Genomic DNA, 8859 nt, shown 5'->3' with positions numbered 1-8859 from the left:
CTTATTTGCCACCAATTCCAATGGGAACTGCACAAAGTAGGACACTCAGAAAAATTGTGAAACAGTACAGAAAGACTGGAATACCTACCCTCCCGCCATCTGTCTCCCTTGCATGAATACTAAAGCAAAAAAGGAAGCCCACTCTCAAAGTTTATGACCTCTACTCTAGGTCACCTTGAGTGCAGTCTACATATTTACATTGGCCATAAAATAGTACCCTATATGCTAAGCAATACTTGTCTTAAAACTGTAGTTTAAGCCTACAGGGTTAATTTGGGGGCAATTTAATAATATTGCTCCTTTTAGAGCACTAACACACACAAAATCAATCCAATAAAATTATGTATATTGATTCAATATTAAGTACTAATTATATGACCTTCAAAGCAGCTCTTCACATCACGCAATCACCAGCATTAGCAACTGATTTGAACACTAAACACTGGGCACAGTCTAATAATTACAAGTTGCACACTGATATTATATGGAAACCAGGTGCAGGGTTCATTGCTGCTGCGCAAAAGTGGAAACCTGCAGATTTGACAAGGAAACGAACCGTATGTTTTAGACAATTTTAGGAGCCAGGCAATACTGTTGAAGTAAAATAATCAACACAGTAAAAAATGGGGAAAAACAGCATTCTATAACCAAAATAAACATCTGATATTTCCTTTCCTTTTAAGAATAAATATAGTTAAGGTCATTTTTAGCCTTGGGATGTATATATATTTGCCTATTATGAGCTTGCTAATAACTATACAATATCTGATGTCCTATGCTAGGATTATAGTTTTAGGGAAGCCATAGTTATACAAGGAACATTTACTGTAAATACCTAGAACTTTCTTTTCTGGCAACACTATAGGATTCACTTGTCTTAAATAGTGAACAAAGGAAGATGGCTTCATTTTCCTTTTGAGGTAACAGTATAGCTTGAAGATCAAGTGGATGTGAAAATGTTTTTAGTTTGGATCATTCTGTTGCATGTATAGGTTGGTGTGTCTGGAATGACACTGCCATACTGGACTGGGTGCACTCTCTAGTTCTACCATTGTCCAAGTGGAGTGCTATTGCTTCTAATATGAAAGTGTGGAAATCGACAAATGGAGTCCATTTCTCCTCTGACTGGCATTCGACCTATAGCTTACAGGAGAGCCTGCGGTACTCGAACGCACATTTGTACCACTAGCACCATGGAGAGCTATAGCTTCTTGAAAATGCTGCAAATCAGTCTCTACAGATGAGCTAGTTTCCACTGAAGCAGCTCGATTAGGGGATACTACACTCAGTCTTAAGCTGATCAAATCTTCTCTTCAAATTGTTCTGCTCTTTTTTAACCCAAGCCAACTTATCTTTATTGTGTCGCCGATAGCCATCTGACTTCCAATATCAGAACTTCGCTGACGGGAGTCCATTCTTTCTTTGTAGACAATGATGACGCGATGGCTGTATTTCGAAAGGGGACCCAGGACTGCTGATCCACTCAGTCTTTGTAGAGCTGGGCCACGGAGGTGGCGGAGATCTGAAAGAATGCCACAACTTCCACCGCTTGTGCTCAGGCTGCTCCGCGGCCACGGCCTCCTCCTGCAGCTCCGGGGGCAGCTGCTCATCCTGCTCGTTCTCAGCCAGGCACTGCCGCTAGTACTTGGAGAACCAGTTCTCCGGCTCGTGATTCTAGATCTCTGCCTCGTGCTCTTCTTCTCCTTCATCCTCCACGGCCTTTCATAGCCTCGCCGCTGCTGCCGCGGTGTCTTCCTTAGACTAGGTTCCTAGCGGTGGGGCCCAGCAGCCGGCCGTGGCTCCTCAGGGTGTCCCAGGCCTCCTGCTCCCCGATGGCCTTCAAGCCCCCCCCAGGGGCCTCCTTACCCTTGGACTCTGCCTAAGCTTGCAGCGGGCCGCCCTGGGCTTCTGAGCTGGGAGCCCGGCTTATCCGGCTACCGCCAGAGGGGACGGGTGCCTAGAGAGGCCACCTCTGACAACCAAGCCATTTCTGCAGCCCCGTTTCTGTATTTATGAGATTTTTAGAATACCCTACCCTTACAACTGCTTGTCTTTAAATTAATTTTTAACAATAAACACACACACACACATGCAAAAACAGGGGTCCCAGGAAAATTGTGTTCATTGATGTGAATCAGGTCAAGTGGTTCCTGCAAATCTTTGATAGACAATACATACTTCCTTTATCTCCTCAAGTCACAGCAGAATTCCTCTAATGATTAACATGTTGATGTGCAAGACAGCAAAAGCTATTAGCCTGAAGGTTATAGAAACAAAGCAGGTTTGAACAAGAGAAAGTAAGAGAGACTCAGCATTTCACTCTTACAACATTTATAACTCAAGGATGAACCAATGCACCCGTGAGGGCTAATATTCAAGCCCCTTGACTCACTTGCACAGATTCTGTCAACCTTTGGGCTAAAGAAAACAGAGTTTCAATTACAGAACTATGAGAAGATAAGGCAATTAGATTTATTCAAAGAATGAATTGTGGGAATATTTATTTATACCCATTTAGGCCTCTTCCAAAGCATTAAGCCAAAGCTGGTATATCATCCAACATAGATATTAGTCAAAAATAATAATTTTTTAATTTTAATTTATTGTGTTTACATAGATTCTAGTGTCTCCCCAAATGCATACCCCCTTCCCGGTGTTCCCCTCAATATCCCCCTTGCTCCCCTCCCAGAAACATCCCTCCCCCTTTCCCTCCAGGATTTTCTTTTCTGCTCTCTATAATGCTGTGTTACATATATATAATTTCACCAATCTCTTTCCCTTCTCTGATCCCATCCTATCATCCCCTTTCCCTCTATGTCTGATAAGGGGTTAATAAACAAAATTTATAAAGAACTTCGAAAACTCAACACCAGGAAGATAATCCAATCAAAAAATGGGCAAAAGAAATGAACAGACACTTCTCCAAAGAGGACATACAGGTGGCCAATAGGCAGATGAAAAAATGTTCAACATCACTAATCATTAGAGAAATGCAAATTAAAACCACAGTGAGCCCTAGCCAGTTGGCTCAGTGGTAGAGCGTCAGCCTGGCGTGCAGGAGTCCTGGGTTCGATTCCTGGCCAGGGCACATAGAAGTGCCCATCTGCTTCTCCACCCCTCCCCCTTCCCCTCCTCTCTGTCTCTCTCTTCCCCTCCCACAGCCAAGGCTCCATTGGAGCAAAGTTGGCCCAGGCGCTGAGGATGGCTCCATGGCCTCTGCCTCAGACACTAGAGTGGCTCTGGTTGCAACAGAGCAATGCCCCAGATGGGCAGAGCATTGCCCCCTGGTGGGCATGTCAGGTGGATCCCGGTCGGGCTCATGCGGGAGTCTGTCTGACTGCCTCCCTGTTTCCAACTTCAGAAAAAAAAAGAAAAAAAAACCCACAGTGAGATATCACCTCACACCAGTGAGAATGGCACTCGTTCACAAAACAACACATAAGAAGTATTGACAAGGATGTGGAGAAAAAGGAACACCCTCTGCATTGCTGGTGGGAATGCAGACTAGTGCAGCCACTGTGGAAAACAGTATGGAGATTCCTCAAAAAATTAAAAATGGAACTGCCTTTTGATCCAGCCATCTCACTATTAAGAATATATCCCAAGAACACCACATTCCTGATTCAAAAGAAGAAATGCACCCTCATATTTATGGCAGCATTGTTTGCAATAGCCAAGATCTGGAAAGAGCCCAAGTGTCTGTCAGTGAGCGAGTGGATTAAAAAGCAGTAATACATATACACAATGAAATACTATGCGGCCATGAAAAAGAAGGAAATCTTACCTTTTGCGCCAACATGGATGGACCTGGAAACTATTATGGTAAGTGAAATAAGCCAGGCAGAGAAAGAAAAATATTATATGACCTCACTCATTTGAGAAATCCAATGAACAATGTGAACTGAGGAACGGAATACAGAGGCGGGATCAAAGGGACCAGAGGGAATAATAATATTTATTTAACAGTTACAAGAAGTTCTACACAGTTAGGTGCTTTACACAAATTCCTATCCAAAGGCAGATAAAGCAAAGTATCAGCCACAAAACTGGATTGGAGGACAAAGCTGAGATGTGAGACCTCAACTGTTTTCTATTAAAAGTCAGGTAAGCCTTTCTTTCCTGGGTTAGGGAGAAATGGAAGGTAGAGGAGAGAAACCATAGGTGTCCCTTTAATGTACATTCTCTTGAGGAGCCCTGAGGAGCCACTGCGCCACCTCACCCACAGGTGTTGTAAAGTACCAAAAGCTACAGAATCGATATTAATATTTTAAGAGGCTTAAAGAACATTTTATTAATTTGGGTTAAGGTGTGCAGAGAAATTTTGTGAATAATCTCTGTACTGTGTGATTGGCATAAAACCAGGAAGGCCCTTGGCATTGTATTGTAAATGCAAAGGGAAGGAAAACATGGATTCCCTGACATTCCACCACACCTGTGGGGAAAGGGGTGAATGGCTAGCCAGGTGCAGGAGAGAAAAGCCAAAATAAACCTTTTCTTATAGTAATAAGCCATTTGCGGGCATTTGTCCCCACGGAAACTACCTCTCCCATATGAATGCATATAGTTAATGTGTGTGACTCTGCACAAAGAGATGGCGGATAAACATTAGAAAATATAGGAATGTCTCTTAATATGTAAATAGACATCTTCCTACCATTGTGCTGACTTGTAAATTTTGTTTTCTCCAAAATGATGTATGGCTTGCAAATTGAACATGGTCCTATCATGTTAAAGGGCATATGACTATAACCAATAGTGGTAAAGGGCACCTAATTGCAATTTTTACTTCTATCCTTCCCGCTTGCAAAACTATAAAAACTAGGTAGAACAAAGGGCCGGCGTGCTCTCCCTCAGATTTCTGTCGGAGTTGCTGCCGCTTGGTGAAGCTAGACAATAAAGCTTTGGTGTGTAATTGACGGATTTTGTTCCTGTCTTCAATGTTTCGAGTCCCTCTGGATTAGGCTTAACACTCTCAAGGAAATATAAGGTTAAGGGAGGGGAGATTCCTCTAATGTGTCATTTATTCATTCATTTAATTCACACTTCTGAATATTCTAATAAAGTGCACCCAATTCCATTTTATGTGCTTCATTTCTCATCATTTGAACAGTTCTTGAAAATCTATCTCCACCAGACAAGTCTTGAAAAAGTGGCAGTAATTCCTCATTCAGGCTCCTTTGCTCAACCCTCTGGCAAATGCACTTACCTTTTTATTTGCACTCAGTGAAAATATGCAGTTTATTAAATAATGTAACTCATTAATTTTTTCAAATTCTGAATTCCTTTACTGTAATTCTGCCATGAAATTGTTTATACCACTAGAAATCCCATGAAGCCAGGAGATCATGCTTATGCTTACTCATTTGCTACAGTTCAGTGTACCAGTAGGTATTGAACAACTGCTTTGATCCCAAGGATGATGAGGATGCAGACGGCCATAAAGATGTCTCTGCTATTTTCATGTAAGTACTTGGATGATAAACCAGTTTTCCCACTTCACTTCTTGTTTTCTGATAATACCTGATTCGCAAGTTTTCCCCAGCACATTGGTTCTCAGCCAAATACTTTCAACAACATGCAAACATTAAGAAAATTAGATGCCTCTCATAAAATATGTGACTTGACTTTTTCAATTTAAATTCTGCAGAGTAATTCTTAATATATTTGTATTATTGGATACTGTTTCAAGACCATCATAACTCTAGTATGGTCAATTTTGTCTTTTAATGCTTGCAGTTTTCCTTTCCTGCCGTCCTTACCCTCTTTCTCAATGCCTGCAGCTCTCATAGCACCTCCAGGGGCACTTTCCATAGCTGCCCTTAGGCCATCCTTCTTAGGCATGCTCTCTGTGCCTGCATTCCAGAACTTTTCCTTTCCACTTTTTTGTCTTCAAAACATCCTGTTGCATCTTAACATGTGCCTTGCAGAGGTAACTCTTTCTCTGGAGAAGTAACAGCTATTGTGAGAATGTCATAAATTAAGACAGCTTACTAGGGGAACATCTGGGAGCAAGGAAGCATTTACTGTAGTTTTCACTCCATAAGACACACCTGACCATAAGACACACCTAGGGTTTTAAGGAGGAAAATAAGAAAAAAAATATTCTGAACCAAATGGGATGTTAAATTATTTAATAAAATATAGTATTTTTTGCTTCATAAGACATACAGGGATTTTTCTTTCCACTTTTGGGGGAAAAAGTGCATCTTATGGAGTGAAAAATACTATAATCACCCTTCAGATCACACCGTGTAGGTGACTTCCTCTATATAAGGCCAAGGTTATATGTTAATATTTGCATCACATTGTATAAGTACATAATTATATTTTTAGGGATGAGCTATATATTCACGTATATGGATATGAATGCAACTTTCATACGTGTAAACCCCTCATTAAGACACCAATAAAATATCTTCCTAGGTCACCTGGTACCCCTAGTTTCTGTCAGTAAGGAAAGTGTATCCATGCTGATCTCATAAAATTAGTTACTTCTTTCTTTTTAAAAATATCTAGGCCCTGGCCAGTTGGCTCAGTAGTAGAGTGTCAGCCTGGCGTGAGGGAGTCCTGGGTTTGATTCCTGGCCAGGGCACACAGGAGAGGCACCTATCTGCTTCTCCATCCCTCCCCCTCTCCTTCCTCTCTGTCTCTCTCTTCCACTCCCGCAGCCGGGGCTCCATTGGAGCAAAGTTTGCCCGGGCGTTGAGGATGGCTCTGTGGCCTCTGCCTCAGGCGTTAGAATGGCTCTGGTTGCAACAGAGCTATGCCCCAGATGGACGGAGCATCACCCCTCCCCCCGTGGGTGTGCTGGGTGGATCCGGTCTGGCGCATGCGGGAGTCTGTCGGACTGCCTCCCCATTTCTGGCATCGGAAAAATATACACACAAAAAAATCTATGCTAGATATAAACTTAATTAGATGGTAATCTGCCTCTCTGAGTGTGGATGCTAAAAATTGGCCAGCCTAGAATGCACCTACTATCATCTACCACTTAGCAACTAGAAACCTCACATTCAAGCCTCCCTTGAACTCAAAACTGACTTGGCTTAGAGTAGACCTCTTTGAGTGACCCTTCTTAACACAAAATGCTTTCTTCACTCTTGATTAGGTTCTAAAAACTCCAGACCAGCTTGTGAGCTCAAGGTATGATGCCAGGTACCCCTAAGCCGCACCTGCAATCCTGTAATATTTTATCATTTGCTACTACTTCATTTAAATTTTGTTTATGTCTATAACTTAAGTGAGTAGGAAAACTTGTAATAAGCAAAAAAGATTTCTGGGTAGCTCCAATGGAAATTTTGCTCTGTTTAGATTATTCTGGCTTATTTGATTTCAGTCTTTTCTTTGAGCTATTTTAAAACTCTGCACGTTATAGATAACTGGTCGAAATGAAAATAATTCTTGTCCATACACATGCAAATAAATTATCTGGTGGAATGTCAGTTGACTTCCTTCATCCTCTCAACATTGGAAAAGCCAGTTTTCCATTTATTTTTTATTTTATTTATTTATTTATTTATTTATTTATTTATTTATTTATTTTCTAAAGCTGGAAATGGGGAGAGACAGTCAGACTCTCGCATGCACCCGACCGGGATCCACCCGGCACGCCCACCAGGGGTGACGCTCTGCCCACCAGGGGGCGATGATCTGCCCCTCCGGGGCGTCGCTCTGCTGCAACCAGAGCCACTCTAGCGCCTGGGGCAGAGGCCAAGGAGCCATCCCCAGCGCCCGAGCCATCTTTGCTCCAATGGAGCCTTGGCTGCGGGAGGGGAAGAGAGAGACAGAGAGGAAGGAGGGGGGGTGGAGAAGTAAATGGGCGCTTCTCCTATGTGCCCTGGCCGGGAATCAAACCCGGGTCCCCTGCATGCCAGGCCGACGCTCTACCACTGAGCCAACTGGCCAGGGCCAGTTTTCCATTTACTTTTAAAGTCATTTCACATTTCAACATTTCTTTACTTTATATTAATGTGTGCATCTTTGACTACTTCTTTGAATTGGCTGTAACATCTTACCAGTCCTCTCATTAATAATGAGTTAAATAAAATCTTTAACATATGCCATTTTATAGTTTTATGAGGGTCATGACTAATAAGTGTGAAACCTCATGGCAGGCAGAGGCTCTGCAGGAGCTGGAGTGGTAAGTGGCTTCTACCAGTATTTTCTAACTCTTGGTCTGCAATCTGTTCTGCCAGAAATTTTATGCTGGTCCATAAAAGAGTTAACCACCTTGATGTTCTATGAAGATTACTGGATCAATGATCTTAGTCAAATTGGCTTATGCTCAGGATTATTTATGCCTTAGTGGTCCCTGAGATAATTCTCTTATTTTCACCAGTCCCCAAGTTTAAAAAGGTTGAGAATGACTGTTCTAGACCTTGGAAAAGTTATTTACCACTCTGCATCAGGATTGACCTATGGGCTAGCATAAGAGTGTTTTCCCTGTCTGCACTAAGGGCTTGTCACAACAATAAAATGAGTTTATTTATGAAAAAAAATTGTAAAAACTAGAAGTTGTTAAATAAAGAATCTTCACTTTTCCCCCCTTCTTCCAGAATAAATGTTGTCCACACTAAAAGACTCAGCATGATTTTCCTTGTATGACATGAAAGCCTCTTTGCCTACTTTAGCCATATTGTTGTCACCCTTCTTGAAATTCAGACTGTACTTATATGAGTTTTATGAGCAATATCATACCAATCATTATGTATTTCAGTATTATGATTTCATGTGTGTTAATTTCAACTGGTCAGATAGATTGTAAGGTTTTTAGGCCCAGGGCACTGCCTCAAACTTGCTTTGCTTTCTCCATTCTGTCTAGCAGTGCTAGGTCCCTGATAGAATAGATTCTTGGGAGAT

General features: G+C 41.9%; 1 pseudogene; it reads right to left on the bottom strand.

Moving 5' to 3' along the window:
- Positions 1-940: 940 nt before the first annotated feature.
- LOC136317636 (HUWE1-associated protein modifying stress responses 1 pseudogene) lies at positions 941-5841 on the bottom strand (annotated as a pseudogene).
- Positions 5842-8859: the final 3018 nt, after the last annotated feature.

This window comes from Saccopteryx bilineata, chromosome X (assembly GCF_036850765.1).
Source record: "Saccopteryx bilineata isolate mSacBil1 chromosome X, mSacBil1_pri_phased_curated, whole genome shotgun sequence".
Taxonomy (NCBI): domain Eukaryota; kingdom Metazoa; phylum Chordata; class Mammalia; order Chiroptera; family Emballonuridae; genus Saccopteryx; species Saccopteryx bilineata.
Note: the sequence above shows the minus strand (reverse complement) of the source record. Positions and strands in the feature narration are given on the sequence as shown.